Source organism: Zophobas morio, unplaced genomic scaffold, assembly GCF_036711695.1.
Source record: "Zophobas morio isolate AGI-343-1 ecotype UQ-CSIRO unplaced genomic scaffold, CSIRO_AGI_Zmor_V1 ptg000030l, whole genome shotgun sequence".
NCBI classification, from domain to species: domain Eukaryota; kingdom Metazoa; phylum Arthropoda; class Insecta; order Coleoptera; family Tenebrionidae; genus Zophobas; species Zophobas morio.
In genome coordinates this window covers 19,177,027-19,195,646 of record NW_026972135.1, presented here as the reverse complement: position 1 = coordinate 19,195,646, position 18,620 = coordinate 19,177,027, and the positions used below count along the sequence as shown (strand labels likewise).

The 18,620-nt window shown below is 34.3% G+C and overlaps 1 long non-coding RNA gene across 1 annotated transcript; it reads right to left on the bottom strand.

The window, feature by feature from the left end:
* Nucleotides 1–9,745: 9,745 nt before the first annotated feature.
* LOC135138888 (uncharacterized) lies at nucleotides 9,746–10,365 on the bottom strand. Its single transcript, XR_010282080.1, has 2 exons — nucleotides 10,029–10,365; nucleotides 9,746–9,975 (listed from the first exon to the last, which is right to left on the bottom strand). It is a non-coding gene; the product is annotated as an uncharacterized LOC135138888 (long non-coding RNA).
* Nucleotides 10,366–18,620: the final 8,255 nt, after the last annotated feature.

The window sequence follows — 18,620 nt, the reverse complement described above, 5'->3', positions numbered from 1 at the left end:
GTCTGGAGTTCACAAGTAATGTGACCGAAGAACGTCTAAAAAAGTGCTCCAGATGTAGAGGAGAATTAAATAAATTCAAGTATTGTGCAACATCACTCTTTGTTCTTTTCTACGATGTTCACTCCGAATATTAGCTCAATGTAATTAATCAAGAGATTGTTATAAAATCTATATACACTATAAAAATAGTCCACTTCTTGATCTCAGAGCTATGTTGATTTTTATGAGATTAATGAAAGAACGAAAACAAACCAACTAAAATTATTCACCAGGAATACCTCGAGAGAAAACTTTACAAAAAGGAAACTATTAACTAAACAACGTTTCCTGTAAAATAGAGTAAATCCGAAACTTATTAAAATATAGTTAAGAAACCTCAAAGCTAATGAAATTACATCGTTTATTCACCAGTTACCAGACGGTTTATCAGCCCTTAAGTGTCTACAATCGAGAAACTTTCAGATAAATAATTAAATCAACTCCCGTATAGCTAAAACCGTAAAGTCGTAACACCGCAGTAAAAACCTCCAATAAATAGATAAAAGTTCCACATTAAAAACCATCCTGATTTAAAAAATGACTTTCGGCGTTGTTATCAGAAAATTTGATTATCGGTTAGGCGTCGAAACGAACGTCGGTAATTAAGACATCTGTCTTTCCTTCGCTACGAGCAAAATGGGATAATGACAAAAACACAAATTGCGATTTTTAAATTACGTTTTTGTTATCTCAGAACAGAAATGAAAATGATACGTGCCGGGGGCGTTTTTAATTTTCGAGAAATGATCGCGCATGTTAACAGTAATAAGAAGCTTCAAGATTTTACAATACCATCATCTTGCTCTAATACCTGGCCGTTGTTGGGCGATGTCTTTGTCTGTGATCAGCTCGCTTGTTTAATATCGCCCTCGGCCGATAAAGTAGGGTGCTGTATTATCAAGGTAGCGCGCAATAGGAGAAGACACCTTTTACGCTAATTGGAATCTCGCTTGCCATTCTTATATCGTATGCATGTTGATTTTTCAATATTGTCTGACGAGATACGGAGAGAAGCTAGTTTCGTTTAATGGAAAAAGAGAAGGAGGGGGACTCAAGCTGAATCTGCCTAGAGGGAAAAAGTAGGAAAACATACAGGATGTCTCACGAATCTGGTGCAGTCTAATTTTCATATTTGTCCATCGATTAAAAAGGAACAAATGTTATCTACTATATCTATAATTATGTATATATTAAAGTTTTTGTATTTTTTAAACCAATGGCCATTGAATTGTCACTTTTGTGCGTATACTTCGTATTTGTAATAAAATAGTTTCTACGGTAGGACAAATCTCAAAATATCTGACCAATTATGTTGTCAAATTTATGTAAACTACGGCACTTAAATTACTATTATTATATTACGTTTAAGCAGAGAACAAGTTCTATCGTGCCCACGTGAAGTAGCAATAGTCCTTCATAAACTTAGAGATAACTCCTAGAATGAAACTTTTTTTTTTTCAATTTATGCATCTAATAAAAATTCTCTTAAAACGTTGAAGTGAAGACTGCATACATAGGGAAATTTGGTACCCAGGACGGTTTTCTATTGAGCACCCTCCATATAATAAAACAACAAATACTAAACGTGCTTACGGGTCTTTATTTTGGCAAAATATTCTATGACGTTATCAAAATTTACTAACTTTCCTCTCTTTTTCAAATGATAAAATGGAAAGATTATCTAGTCGCACTCAGCTCATTGTGGACCCTAAGCACGATTTTATCAATTTCAATTTTGAAAAGCTTTTTTCACCCAAAGCCACCGAAAGAAATGGTTAAAAAATCTTAGACAAAGCGCTAGACTCGGAACATACTCAGAATAGTCCCATTTTACGATGAATCTGAAAAGCTCCAATGTAGTCCAATGAACCGCTTCTTGGGAAGAAATGCTGGCGACTTCCAAAATTATGTTCTCTGCAGAAAATTCGTAGTAGATTTTTGTCAGATTTGTAATTATTCCATGAAAATCTTTTTTTGATGACCTTAGCAGTGAGATTTATAAACTTACCGTTGCAGTTGCTGTTCCCGCTGACTTTTGCCCCGTATTTAAAGGGGTTTTAAAAGAACAGTGGAGGATTTAAGTTGATTACCACAAAAATTTACCATTTTAGATATGTTTTAAGTTTCTTGTTGTCGAAATAAGTCACATACTAAGAAAAAAAGGCAAAATGTAGCCCCGCCTACCCGCCCTATCTCAATTGTGATGATTTTTTTTATTCGTCGTGAGTCAAGAGGACGGAGCTTAACTGCAAAATCCTTATTTCTCTACGAAAAATCAAAAAGATGTTTATGAGTATCGTGCAGTTCGAAGAATACTATGTACATTAAAAAAAAATAGAGCCCAAGATTAGGCCCGACTCATACCCGCCCCGCTCTCACTTCTCAATTGTGGTCAATTTTTCATTCGTTGTCAGATCGACGACCGGGGCATAATTGTAACATCTATAATGTCTACAAGAATTTACCATTTTAAACATGTTTTAAGTTTTTTGTTCTGAAATGAAAACTACGTATATTAAAAAAAAACGCAAAATATAAGCCCCGCCCACCCGCCCTATCTCAATTGTGATGATTTTTTTATAATCGTCGAAAGCGAAAGGAGCGGAATTTAAATGCAAAATTTTTATTATTTCTCTCTTTACATGTAAGACTTTTTTTTAGTATCGTGTTATTCAAAGGATATTATGTATATTAAGAAAAAATTAAAGCCAAAGATTAAGCTCCACCATAACAGCCCTGATCTAAATAGTAACGAAGTTTTCATTCATTGGCAGACCTAGGGGCGGAGCCTAATTGCAGAATCCATATTTTCTTACAACAATTTACCATTTTAAACGTGTTTCAAGTTTCTAAAAATAAAAAAAACTCATCACAATTGAGATGAGGTGGGCGGGCGGGGTTTATATTTTGTGTTTTTTTTCGTAATATACGAAGTATTCTTTGAATAACACGATGCTCAAAAACATGTTTTTAATTCCCCCCCCCCCCCTAAACGAAATCCTGTATCAGCGCCTGCGTCGGCCGACTTCCTACTTTTACATTTTCTGGACCTTTCATGGTCCCGAGAGTACGAAGAAATAGGTCTCCCGTTTCCGTCTGTTGTCGTTGTCACCCCTTGGTTCTTACTACCCGGGGCGACTGTTTATGACATTGATAGGCAAATTTTGGTTAGCGTTTTACCATCTACACGGTATTCCGAACATACGTATAAAGTACAATCGATCCGGTAGTTTTGGAGATTATCTGCCTAATAAAAATCTGAAACGACGGCACATAAACTGTACCAAGAGACCTAATTTTTCATACTCTATGGGCCATGACTCATGACATGCCTAGAAAACATAAAAGTAGCCAGTCGCCGCCCGATAGACTCGATTACAATACTTTCTTTCCTTACGCTCAGGAATTAAAAATAAAATTCGCAAAATTAAATTTTACAATTTTTGTATTTCATAGAACGTTTCTTGCCACGACACCGACAACACAAAATATTTGTCGACTCCGTTTCACCAAGCAAGTAGGCCTTATCTAGATAAACCTAAACTTTGTAGTTCAAGGGCGAGGGAAGGTAACCCTAGACCATATTTTTGTTCAACATTCAGTGGTGTAACACACTTTACTTCGCTGCAGCATCCAAATCACGCTTGTTTATATATTTGGACGAATTGTTTATATGCCTGGGCGCGACAGCGATGGTCACTCCGCCGATAAGCAACTGATGCAGTACCTACCTGTTATTCTTCTAAAGTTTCCGGGAGAAATTTTTTATGCATTAATTAATTAATCATACTATTTAGTTTTGTTTATTACATCCAGTGCATTGATCGATGTATCATGTATCGTACCAAGAATAATGGAATGCGTTGTAAAGTACATGGATAAACTACCGTGTAATAATAACAGTTACCTATTCTACTATTGTATTCTCACATTGTGAAAATAGGATGTGCTGTTTCTGATTTGAAGGGAAAAAAAGGTGGAAGCGCGGGGAATCGTAGGTACCTGGCTCTTCTGTTTGGAAAGCACGTTCACATATTGCTGAGCCATTTTGAGGCGACGTATTATATGCTAAAAGAACAATGATATTGAGCAATAATAATTATAATAACAATTATAATAATACTTATAAACAAAACCAGGGTAGATTCACAAAACACAAGTGTGGGAGTATAATATTTTTGCAACATTATTCCTAACGAAATATAAATTGTGATCCATTGTAGAAGGTACACAGTGGCATTATATGTTTCCTTAAGTTATATATATATATATAAGTAAGAAATAATAGAGGCCCTAAAACGGATCTTTGTGGAACATCACTTACTGCCTCCTGTCGACAGCTGCTTACAGCTTCACCAAATCGCACATTAAATGATTGATTTAAAAGAAAAACTTGGATCCATAATAAAAGGTTTCCAGACATTCCATACCACTGTAATTTTAGCTACCGGAACACCATCTAATACTTTCTCAAAACCAAAATAAATAACATCCGTTAACACTTCCTTGTTGCAAATTTTCGTCTAAACGTTTCAGCAGTACAATAAGTTTAAATATTGGCAATAAACTACGTTTTTCTTTAACCATTTTTAAGATTTTCGACTTCATTCATGGTCTAACAGCAAATTTTCTTGCCAAAAACGGATTAGTGCTTTTAATTATCCAAACCAACCCTAGAGATTTTAAAAGCAAATCTCGGTCAATTACAGCCAAGTCAATGCTTACAGCGGTGTTGTCAACAATATACTTATTTTTAACAACGATTTTTGAAAACACTTTCTAACAAAACTGAAGTTCTCATGTGAAAACAACAACTTTATGAAGTGCATAGAATGTAAAAAATATACAAATAGAATTTCCCTCGACCCTGAAGCAATATGAATTCAACAAGTCCAGTTTCTTAGACACATTATGAAATTGTATGAAACTAATAAGTATGTGTTACTTTTTTCGGACTTCATATTTTCATATCAGTTTCAAACGAGATATAGGTACTTAATAAACTTTTAATTGACATCATTTTGTTTTAGGAGAAGACGAACAGATACATTTAACTAGCGATTCATCATATCACGATAGCCCCAAAAGGCTAGCAAAATCAGTTATGTGTAGAGAGCGGATTTATAAGCACAACAAAATTAAGAATAAGCGCTGAAACAAGCACAACATTTTCAATAAAAAAGTTTTATTTTAAGCAAAAAAGCATTAAATAAGCATAACACTTTCATTAAAAAAGTTTTATTTTAAGCAAAAAAGCATTAAAAACATAATCATATTACAAATCAAAGAACACTTCTTAGAACTTTGGATAAAATATTATTACAATAATCCTAGACTTTATATTTTACACACGTATTTCAGTTTTCTTTAAAACAATTTATGATTGTAATATGTTCCAAGTTGTCCACTGTAAAATTTTTTCGCCGATCATTTAAAATGTGTTTAAAATTGGAGAATGTGCGTTCAACATCCACACTCGTTGTTGACGCAAATTTGAATTTTGCAACTAATGTTGAATCTAACTCCAAATTTTCCACCTTCTGGCCTTGTAAAACACGAGCAACGTCGGAAAGAACACCGAAACCTGCATTTGTATTTAACACTTCGTCAAGTTTTTGAGATACTCTAGTACCAATATCACCCTTTACTGCGTTTGGTTGTTGTTTAAATTCTTTCACTAAGTTTATGGCATCTACCAACAACATGTTGGGTTTTTCTAACTTTTCTATTACCTCACATACGAATTGATAATTGCTTCTTAGAAAAGCTAGATTTTGTCGCAAATCTTTGTTTTCCAAAATATTTATGCAATCTTTAATCGATTGAGAAGAATCTTCGCTAAACTCCGTAACTATTTCCTCAAATTCTTTGATATATTTGTCATAATAAAATGTGGCCTGTAACCATGTTCCCCACCTCGTTATAATCGGCTCTGGGGTCAATGGTATGTTTGGAAATTTTTTCTTAAAATGTTGCACTCTTAGTGGGGCTTTAACAAAAATCTTTTTACCATTTGCCACTAATTTATTAACAGTAGGAAACTGCAAACCTATTCCTTCAGCCACTCTGTTTAAACCGTGGGCAATGCAAGTAGAGTGAATTAAATTGGGGTTCAATATTTTTAGATTATTCCATGCTTTCAACATATAACGAGCTGCATCCGAGATCATCAATAAAATTTTATTCGCCGGTACGGCATTTGGCAAAAATAGTGACGTAAAACTGTCATTTACAAATCAGGTAATCGTATTGCCATTTGTTTTATCTAACATTTTCAAACTTACTACATACCCTCGACTAGGGAAATTTTCATTTAAGATTCCAACAATTAAACTTGCCACGTATCTTCCACAACTATCGGTTGTTTGATCGACAGCGAACCATAAATAATTATCTCCAATGCGATGTTTAATTTCGTTGTAACCTTTCTGAAACACTGGGCCTACATAATTTTTTCGGAGAGTACTTTCAACCGGAATATGTCGTTTGCAGTGTTTTTCAAGGAATTCTTGAAGAGGGCCTTTCTCCAATTTTTTTAAAGGTATATTGGACTGGATCATCATTTTACATAAATCGAAATTAAACTGAAACTGCTCATATTTTGTGGAAGTAGATGCAACAGATTCATGTATGGTCTGCTGTTTAATTTTAAAAACTTCAAACATTTTCTTCCTTTCTACATGAAGAGTCGTTCTGACATGTTGCGTCACGTTATATTTTGTATCACTTTGAATCTAAAACAACGTACATATACAGGATTAACAAAGGAAAATAGATAAAAAAAAATAGTGGGCTGACGGTTTTCACACAAGCTCTGCAGAATATTTTGTTGTTTTCTAATTTTAATTCTGGAAAATCCCTTATCCACTCATCCGGCGTCGATTTTACTTTCGGCATTCTTTTAAAATATTAGTAATATTACCAAAAAGAACTCAACATGTAACAAGGGAGAACCACGTATAACACTGTACTACGAAAGATGCGATAAACTGATGGTTGTGAAATAAACGGTTCATTTACTTAAAAGTTTCCATTAGAAAAATTTTAAGGTAGGTAGTTGGGTACAATAATCTTTTTTTCTAGAAAATCTTCAACGGTCTTGCCGCAAAATGCCGAAAAAGAACATCTGGTTAAAAGCTTTAATTCATGATCATCGGAAGTAAGGATTTAAAGTCATAAAATCTATGGAGTATTTTTCCAATCCTATAATAAAATTTTATTACCCAAACGACCGGAACCTATTCACAGAAAAGGTCTTGAATAAGTGTACTTCAATGGTCAAGTCCAGGTAAAATGCATACGATACGATACGGCTAACTAACAAGTATTTGTCATCGCGACAATGCCGGCATTTGAACAAAATATGCATTAAAACTCATATTCGTCGAAAAAAGCATTAAATAAGCATATAAGTTTGAATATGCATAAAATTGAAAAAAAAAGCAAATAATAATAAAAAAAAATGTGTCAAATAACTCCAAATTGTATCATAGTTACAGATATAAAAACTTTTGAAGTGCTGACATTTTTCACAAAAAGCATTAAACCTAGAAATCCGCTCTCTGGTTATGTGGTTTCCAAGATAAATTGTAAAAAAAATGTTTCAAACTTTGATTTTTTCTCAAAAGGCGCACGTACAGTATTAAAAACAGAAGTGCATTAATAATATATGTAATATTATGAAACAAATAACCATTGCGGATAAAAAATTAAAGTAATAGATTATTATAGGTACCTATAACCAAAAATTTCAATAATAAGTACAAAAATACAATAAGATATTGTATGTTATCATTAAGAATTGTTTTCATCTTGGTCAAAAAGTCTCTCTTCTCACGTAAATTAACTTTAAAAAATAAATTGACCACTGTAAATTTTGGAATCTTCATGACGTTTAATAAATAAATATTTTATTTAATTGAATAACAGTCTGGATCATTTAAATAATAATAGTATTTATATTCTAGCTATCGTGGCTCTAGATGTTTATTTACTCGCACGTTACGACTGTGGTATCATAAAAAATTAAATTAACAAGTAAAATTCCTAAAAAAGACACTTGCCAATATCGAGTAACATCGATTTTAAAATCCCGTTGATCTAATTAGTTGATAACATAGCCGCGGCAATATCGGTATTATAAATAAAATCGAACTTATTTTCAAATCTAAATACTCCTAATAAACCTTCTCTATCTACCCATCTACTTTTTAAGACGTCAAGATTCCCTTTCGATTCCGATTTTAACATGTCCCCTGCAAGAACGTCAATTAGCAACCACGAAAACATCATATTTCAGTACACATTTTCGAATTTTCGATAAACCGTCCAGATACCAACCACTCCACTTTATCTAAAAATCATCACCTATAACTTTCCGCACCAATCGCTTGACTCAGATCGCATATTTATAAACCGCATTTTTCCATCGGTTCAAAGCAGGTATCAATAGACCAAGTCGTCTCGAAAAAATCAAGCCCCGACCTCCCACCATCCCCCAACAATAAAATATCTGTGAAATCATCGTGAGAACCCCGATCTCGAGCCGATCTATAAAAAAGCCCGTCGATAATTCTTCACAAATCAAATTCCGATAAATAACAGTTTGAATAGACCCAATCGACATAAATTCACTCTCGGATGGCAACAGGTGGGACATTTTTAGGTCCAAGTTCTTCCAAACAACTTGTAAAGTTATCCTGAAAGTTGCGAGCGCCTGTCCTTTGTAGGGAACTCACCTTTTTTAAAGTACGAGTCCTTTGAAATATTTAAGGTCGGCCAAGTTCGGGGTGAGAGTAGGTGGAACGACTGAGGGTAAGGCAGAAGGAGGGCTGAAGTGGCTGGACCGCGACGTCAAGACGTTGGGTTTTTAACCCTCTTTCTTTTAAACGGCTTTGACCACCCTCGACTATCGGCGCGGCGGGACGGTTTTGTGGTGGTGTGAAAGGGAATTGAAGGTTTTACGGAGTATTGGTTGCTGACGAATCTATTTTTTTTACATTTTTAAAATCATGAAAATAATTGAAAAAATTATGAAAGTTTAATGAAGATGTGGTTTTATGAAGGGGGAAAGCTGCGTATTATTTAACTATGATTAAAGTGTGGATTAAATATTGTTCTTTGAATTTGTAGCGAGCTAAACAGTATTAATAAGACTTATCTCTCAAGGTTTTGTATGTTCGCTTTTTTGTGTAAACGTAATGAATTAACGAATAGATCATTCTCTACTTGATAGTCATAACTTTTATCATAACATCAATTAAATATTAAGCAAAAATTACAAAAACATATAAGGTAATTGAAAAGTGAAACTCTACTCACACGGTGTTACGTTGTATCCACTAATTTTTTTTGACGTGGCCTTCGGTAGAAATCTAGGAGTTGTAATCGCAAGAATGGAGGCCCGCCGAAAAGAAATGTCAACAAATGATTTGTTAAATAACGAGAGGCAAAATTTCTAGCATTTAGAAAACGTATTCACAGTTTAATTAAAAGTCACATTTTAGTGTAAAAGCTTACTTCGGAAATTTGAAGAATTTTCTGTCAGTTAATGGTGTTCAGTGGATATGGATTTGTTTTTCAAATGTGAATGTATTCCAGATGTTCAGTTTTGTAAAATTGTATCTACATCCAGCTTTTTGGTTCTTTGAATCTGAATCGTGTCGACCATATAAAATACCTAAGTATTTTAAGAATCATTAAACAGTTTTCATTTATAAAAACATTTATTGTTTAAACTGTACACAGAATCTTTGATTAGCACCTCCGCTGCTGTCATTCATCTGTACAGGTGTTCCTGGGAGAAGAGCCCAGTCTGTTATTTCCATCACTTTATTGTCTGCTGGATTGATGATGGTCATATCATCAAAATTATAGTACCACTCTTGTTCAGCTTTGTCATGTATTAAAGACGTGCCATCCACACTCAAGTACCTTCTGCCAAAATAGAGAAAAGTCCTGTTTGATTTTTAAAATGATTTTTTACTTACTCAGTTCCAAAATTATATACATAAAAATTTCCACGTTTGGCACAGTCGAAACGCCATAGTTGGGTTGGACTTGCTACGTATTCTCTCACTTTTATTTCAATCTCACTTGCATCGAGAACAAGTGATGATGCTGGGTTTACAACAACGATGGCATTTTGAAATTCAGGGTAACACTGGTTATTTTGTCTCACCAGACAACACGGGGTTATAAATTGATGAAATTCGGTGCAGAAACCGCAGCAAGTACAGCAGGCCATGTTTGAATTCCCTTATCAATACTACTGCAAGTTTGGGGGACATTCGGGTTTTTAAGAGAAGTTTGAATTTTTGACATTTGTATTTTTAATACGACAGAGAATTCCATAGCCCACATAATAATAATAATAATAATAATAATAATATGTTCTTTATTGTCCAACAGATTTACCACTTATAGGACAATATTAATAACAATGTGTGTTTAACAAAATAAAGTTAAATAAAGAAAATTAACAATAAAAAAAGAAAAAAATATAACAAATTTCTGGGTGTCCCTAACAAAATACATCATTATATACATTATCTACAGCTTTACACATGACATGAATCGGTGAACGTTGTAAAACATTTGTTCTCGCCGTTGGCACTTGAAAACTTGCTTCATATCGTGATGCTAAACGTGGCACATAAAATGGTAATTTGGAAAGTAAAAATGCACAGTCAATCTTATTGTGTATTAACTTATAAGCAAATTTTGCACAGCACATTTCTCTCCTTTGTAATAATGACTTCATATTATGTCGACTTTGCAAATTTTGCTGATCAGTACCAATCTGTGGATAAACTCCATCAATTTTAAATGATAAATATTTTAAAAACCTTCTGTGAATTTTCTCTAAGGCCATAATATGAGATACATAAATAGGGTTCCATACAAGACTTGCATACTCAATTTTACTTAACACATATGCAAAATAAAGTTGTTTAATTAAAGTTAAGTCAGAAAAATGCCTACATGTTCTCATAACAAAACCTAATGATTTATACGCCGATGTGCAAACAACCTCTAGATGTGGAAGAAATGATAATTCGGAATCAAAAGTTACTCCTAGATCCTTCATGCAATTCTTTTGCTTAATAATATGATTTCCCAACACATAGGACGATTGAGTTGAAGTTTTTTTACGGCTGTATTTGACAAGAAAACATTTTTCCTTGTTCAATGGCAACTTAAACATGTCACACCAACTAATCATCAGATTGATATTATTCTGCAAGATATCTACATCAACTGCACTGCCAATGGAGTGATATAGTTTAATATCATCAGCGTATGCAAGGACTGGGCAACTAAATTGTTCGAGTAGATCATTAATAAATAGAATGAATAAAAGAGGACCAAGATTAGAGCCCTGCGGAACTCCGGAATTAACTGAGAATTTATAAGACACATAACCACTATAAGCAACGTAAGATGTTCTGTCTTTTAAATAAGAACGCATTAACAGCAATGAATCCTCCGACAATCCATACAAATCAAGCTTTTGCAGAAGAATACTATGTTGAATTGAATCAAAAGCTCGAGTGAAATCAGTGTAGACTACATCAGCTTGACCTCGAATATCAATTATTTCACTTAAATATTGCGTGATAGTGGCTAAATTACTAACTGTAGACCGACCACTAACGAAGCCATGCTGATAGGGAGAGATATATTTTTTCACATTATTGTAGATTGTTAAATATAGTGATTGTTCAAAAACTTTCGAAAAATTTGGCAATATAGAAATCTGTCTGTAATTTAACACATCTGAACTATCACCTTTCTTCAAAATTGGGCAGATCCTGGCGCATTTCCACTTTGATGGAAAGGTTGAAGTTTTAATGGCAAGGTTGAAAATAAGTGATAATGGTTCCGCAAATGCAGATCTACAATCCCGAACAATGAAACTCGGGATTAGATCGTCTCCCGCTGTGAATTTATCATGAAACTTGGACATTATATTAATAAGTTCAACTGGGCTGACGTAAGGAAATTGAAATGGTAAAGCGTTACTGGAAGATTGAGATGGAATGTGTGGAGAATCACTTGAATATGATTTCGAAAAATTTTCTGCAAAAGCATTAACTATACTTTGTGGATCAGTGTATTCGGATAAACCATTGTGAACTCGACCAGGAATTCTTGTAGAACTACGTCGTTGGTTTAAATAGTTCCATAAATTAGAAGGATTCGACTTAAGATTTCTTTGAACTAAATCGAGGTAAGAATTATGAGCTTCAGAAATCTGCATTTTCACTAGACTGCGGAGACGTTTAAATTCAAGTTGATATGTTTCATTGTGAGTTGTTATCCATTTACGTCTATAATTTTCTTTGTTTCTTAAATTAGCTATAATTTGAGATGTGAACCATACGGGATACCTTGTTTTACGGGGACACTTTTTTGGAACATGCGCATCAAATATATTATATAATACAGAATAAAAATGATCTACAGCGTGATTAACATTATCTAAATGTTTAAGATAAGACCAGTCAATATTAAGTAATGCATCATATAACAATGGAAAATTCGCTTTACGAAAATTGTACACCCGTTTATTATTTGGAGGAAATTTAAGAGGTTTCGAAGTTTCTAAACCATCAAGTGTTATTAACAACGCAGGATGAAGTACATCTTCTCTAACTAATGGATGATTGCATTGAGTAACTGACATTTGCCATTGCTTATTTGCAAATACTAAATCTAATAATTTATTATCAGAATTCATAATACCATTATACTGAGTTATGTCCAAGATATCAATAAAATGCTGCAAAGAAATTGACTTACTCGATAAAGGTTTATTTGAAGTAACATAATCTGGAACATTAAAGTCACCAATCAATATAAATTTCTCATTAAATAAGAATTGTTCAAGTGCTGAAGTAAACGTATCAAGATCATTAGCTGAAACATCAGGGGGTATATAAACAACGCCTAAAACAATATGAAAAGTATGAATTACACATTTGCATAAAACTATATCAATTAAAGGAACTATAGAGGAAAAATGTGTTGTATCAATTACTGTACAGGTATATTTATTTGATAACGCAAGAAGAACACCACCACCTTTTGAACGATTTACACTAGCAAATTTGCGATCACACCGAACAATATGATAAGAATCACCTGGTAATAATTCATTGTTAAAAACAGAATCATTCAGCCATGTTTCTGATATTACAATAATATCAAAATTGTGCACCAAAGAATTAAGATAAAACTCATGTGTTTTGGAATTTAAACCTCTAGCATTCTGGTAAAATATAGTCAGTGGAGCTACTCTGTCGGACTTACCTAGTTTACCGTAATCGTGTTATTATTTTTCGCACCGTTGATAGGAACGGATACAATAGCTGGAATACCATTGCGATATTTAATCTGTAAATTAGTTTCTCCATTGAGACGCCGAGTGTTTAGCTCTTCTTTAACAGATTTATAAAAATTGAGTTGTCTTGGCGTTCTGTCAAAGGATACAGATAATGCTGAGAAGGTTTCAACAGCTCTTATTTTTTTAACATTCCGTATAACAGTATGAACTGCATTCGACGAAGAAAGACGAACTCTAATTGGTCTAGATCTATGTTGTTTGCTACCATCAAACTTTCCTAGCCGAACAGGTTTAACTTCTTCAGTCAAACCTACAAGTGAAATTATGTCAGAAACTAACGTAGTGTCCTGATCGACCTGCTCTTGTTTAGAAATACCACTTTCCATTGAATTAAATATTATTAAATTATTTGCCCTTTTATCACGTTCCGAAATTTCGTTCACAATTTCTTCCATTGCTTGAGACGATAACAAGTTATTCGTAGCTACAACATTAATAGGGTTAGCATTTGCTTCTTTTAGTTGTGTTATTTCATTTTTGAGTTCGGTGAGTAGCGACATTATTTTGGGTATTTGATGTAGCCCTTGTTCACACTCAATGCAAATATATTTGATTCTGCGCTTGGTATTAGATCTGAGTTCTAAGCATTTCAAATCCGCGGCTGTCAATTCAGAACAAGTAGCGTGTATTGGTCGACTACAACCATCACATTTAACATAAGATTTAGGAATACTTTCTTGTATGTTAGTTCCACATTTAAGGCAAGACATAGTTGTAGTAGTCAGCAACCCACAAAACTTCAAAAATGATCACAGCGCACAGAAAAATGTGACGGGATAAAGAACTAACAATGTAAACAAAGCACGAACGCCCGAAACTATTAAGCAAATTTGTACCACAAATAATAGCAGCTCTTAAACGATTGCTATGCCATATAGGCACGATACCATCAATAGTCAAATTTTTAGGAAACTTACGAAATGATTGTAAATATAAACCACACTTTCGAAGTAATAAAGCGTAAACGATACACACCGTGCACCGTGCACGTATTGTATATAATAATACAGTCAATCCGGTATCGTCCATTGTAGGTATGCAGCATGCAGCAGGTTTTTTTTTTATATCGTAGAGGGAACGACCATGAGTGTCAATTTGAGTTTTCGGGAGCGGGGTTGTTCGTATTCGGTCACCATCTTGAAATAAGTGTGGATTATTTTTTGAGTTTCTTCATAACCGTAAGTCTGACAAAAAGTTTGTAAGGAACAGTTCTACACTCAGTAGATTTATCTACAACGTTCAATTTTTGACGTAAAGTTAATGAAAAAGTTATAACCGAAAAATTGAAAAACTAGAAGACGATAAAATTATGAGACGAGGTAACTCTGGTATTTTCAATCCTACAGAGAGTAGACGGATTTATTAATGAATTCTAAAGTTATGTTATGAGTTATGTTGTAAACCCGTTTGGGAGGATGAAACGACTATTGACAAAAAAAAGGTAAAAAATAATAATTCATTGATAACAGGAACAAGTGAAGATCTTTAAGCAAATTTGTATCATAAAAGATCTATGTGATGTCAACCTCACATTTTTAATATCACTTCCGTTAGAACCAAAAATGACGTCAACTTTATTTTGTTCTATGGAACACTAGGTGGGAATAATAATACATGAAGATTTTGTGCCAAATATCAGTAGATGGAAGTTCATATAGGAAAGACTAATAAGTGTAAAATGTCGAAAAGGAAATAGAGAAAAAGTGACCACCTTTACGGCTTATGGATCTTCTGAAAATGACCCATAAGCAACCAAGGATGAATTCTGGGAGCTACTACAAGAGGAAAGGGACCAAGTAGGTCATGAGATAATGATAATATGTGATCTAAACGGGAGAGTTGGGAAAGCAGGTGAATTAGATTATCCGGTTGGAATGTATAGAGAAGAGGTGCCAATAAATAACAATGGGAAAAATTATAGAATACTGCATTCACAATGATAAATACGCATTTTAAGCATAAGGAAATACACAAGTACACAAGAGAAAATATAAATTTGATAAATGACGTTAGAGTTAAAAGAGGCAGAGAAATTGGCAGTAACCATTACCTAGTAGAAATTAAACTATAGGAAAATCATAAAAACTAGAAAGAAAAACCAAAGAAAAACACCGAATATAATATAAGGGCATATAAGCTAATGAACGAAGACAATAAAAAAAGGTTCACAAAGCACTAGAAACAGAAATAGATAAGTTGGGATTCAAGTAAATGACAGACTTAGAAGAGTTATGACAAGTTTTTACAAAGTTAATTATTGACGCAGCAGAAAAAGTATGTGGCAAAACAAACAGTCGCAGCCATAAATGCACACCATGATGGAATAAAGAAGTCAAGTCTGAAGGGAAACTTAAGAAGCAACTCTGGAGAACCTATCTAAACGAGAAGGGCGAGGAGAACTATAAGAAATATAAAGAACAAAGAAAAAAAGCGAAAGAAAAAATAACAGAAGCGAAGAGAAGATCGTGGGAAGACTTCGGTAAGGAACACAGTCAGGGAAATGCAAAGCCCTAAAGAGTATAAAGAAAGGGAGAAAGGAAACTATCAGATGGATAGAAAACAAAGATGGAAACCTTCTCAACAGAAATACGGCTATAGTGGACAGATGGCAGGAATATTATAAGGATACACTTAATCGAAAAGAAGAAGAAATAAACGAGGATGAAAACGAAGACACTGAAACAGAAACAGAAATAACCATAACGAAGTGGAAGAGGCTTTAAAGCAACTGAAGAACTGGAAAATAGCAGGGATTGATAATATCAAAGCAGAGATGATAAAATGCATGGGAAAGAAAGGTACAAATATGCTGCACAAAATTAGAGAAAGCGAAAGTTACCAATAGACTGGACAACGGCTGTGATACTCCTATTACACAAAAAGGCTGAGACCAAAAAGTGTGGTAACTATAGAGCAGTATCAATACTAATTACGGCTAGCAAGATATATGAAATTATATTAGAGAAAAAACTAAGAAAAATAATAGAACTCCAGTTAAATGATGGTCAATATGGCTTTAGACCAGGCAGAGGAACAACAGACCTAATATTTAGTACACGACAAATTACGGACTTGCAGGCGGCTTTTGATTACGCTCCAAGAGAAAAAACATAGAAGATATTAGAAAAAAGAGGAGTAGAGGAAACCTTGCTCAGAACAATAAAAAATATATACAAAACGACTGGAAATATAGAGAGAACTGACAACGCCCAATCAACCGATTTTGTAACAACTAAAGGAGTGCGCCAAGGAGGGGTGTTGAGCCCATTACTATTTATAACTTTAATGGATGAGATAGCTAAGAAATGTTACGAGGATATGAAAGGGATAAATATTGTGATATGGAAACTGCAACAGCTATTAATATCAATGATTATGCGGTCTAGGACAATTCGGCGCGGCCGACTTGGCGCGGCCAACTTGGCGCGGCCGACTTGGCGCTAGACATTTTGGCGCAGGGACACTTTGGCGCAGGGACACTTTGGCGCAAGCCATCTTGGCGCGAGCCATCTTGGCGCGAATGAACTTGCACCAAGAAAAATAGATATAAATATACAAAAATTGCACCCGTTGTTAGCATAACCTAATTTTTATAGTCTCCAACGCGGGGAGGGGTAATGTCGACTTTTTAATGGACACACGGGCGCTTCGCGCCCTGCACCCCATTATAAACATACTCCTAAACGTGGAACTTCTTGCTCCGTGGATCATTTAGTTATTAGAATTTGTGGGAATGAAAATGTGTATTTGGTTGCCTACACTTAGCATAAATAACAGGGTGCCAACCAAAGTACGAGCAATAAATATTTTTTATATTATATACCGACGTACTCGCGCCAAGATGGCTCGCGCCAAGATGGCTCGCGCCAAGATGGCTTGCGCCAAAGTGTCCCTGCGCCAAGTTGGCTTTGCGCCAAAATGGCTCGCGCCAAGTCGGCCGCGCCAAGTTGGCCGCGCCAAGTCGGCCGCGCCAAATAGTCCCATTCCGATGATTATGTACGCGGATAATTTGGTGATACTGCCGGGTACAGAAAAAGAACTTCAAAAGAAATTAGAGATATGGGATAAAGAATTTAAACACTACGGAATGAACATAAACGTGTAAAAAACAGAAGTCATGATAATAGGAAAAAGTGAACAAAAAATAAGCATCAAGCTTGACAATAAAATGGTCAATCGAAAGGAAAGTTTCAGTACCAAGGATCGACAATTTGCGCATAAGGGGGAATAGAGGCCGAAATCAATGCAAGAATTCAAAGTGCAAATAAGCTTTACTACGCTGATTGTTGAAACAAAATTTCGAGTCGAAAATGACACCTAAATCTTTGATTTCGTTAGCTTCCTCTAAAAGTTGATTATTGATACTATAGTAGAACGTAGTTTTGCACTTTTTTATAGAAAATGTTATTCTCTACAGTGTGTCGGTTTGTAAACCAAGACAACCTTGTAAACCCTGACTTCTAACCTTAAGAAAATTTTTGAATGTGTGAAAATAGCTTTATTGAGGCAAATGGTTCATGAACAATATTATGGGGCTAAGATAGCTGTGTTGAAAAATTCCGGAGAAGAAATTATAGTCAGGGAACTCTATAGAAAAGTGTTTACAGAAATTATCTGGGGACAATTAGATTGGTGGCACAAGAAGAAATCCAGTAGTTTTGTTGACCATCACTGCCCAAGTTCCTATTTGAGTCTCTTTTAATAAAAGCGTGTGGTAGCCCAATTAAATGCTTTATAGAAGCCCAAGTATACAAAATCAAAATGTAAGTTAAAAAAAATATGACAGATTCACTGTAAATAACAAAGTTAGGTAATATGTTTCTACTAAGGAGGAACCTGTGCTGACATATTGCCGACAGTTTCTGACAAGTAAATCGCTAATAGTTAATTTCAGCCTTTTAAATAAAAATTAAGTAATCGGAATAAGGTCATAATTGACAACCTCAAAATTTTAAAAATAGATAAATAAATATGCAAATAACTAAAAATTTATTGCATTGAACTGGGTAAATCCAATTTAACTTCCTAAGATTCGAGGTTTACATTGAATATAGATATAGGATGAAGCATTATTTTATCATATTGATGGTGTTGGAATGTTTTTAAAGTTTTTGGTGTTCTCAAGTAAATAAGGTTATAACTTCTGAGATGTGATCTAGAAGAGTTGAATTTA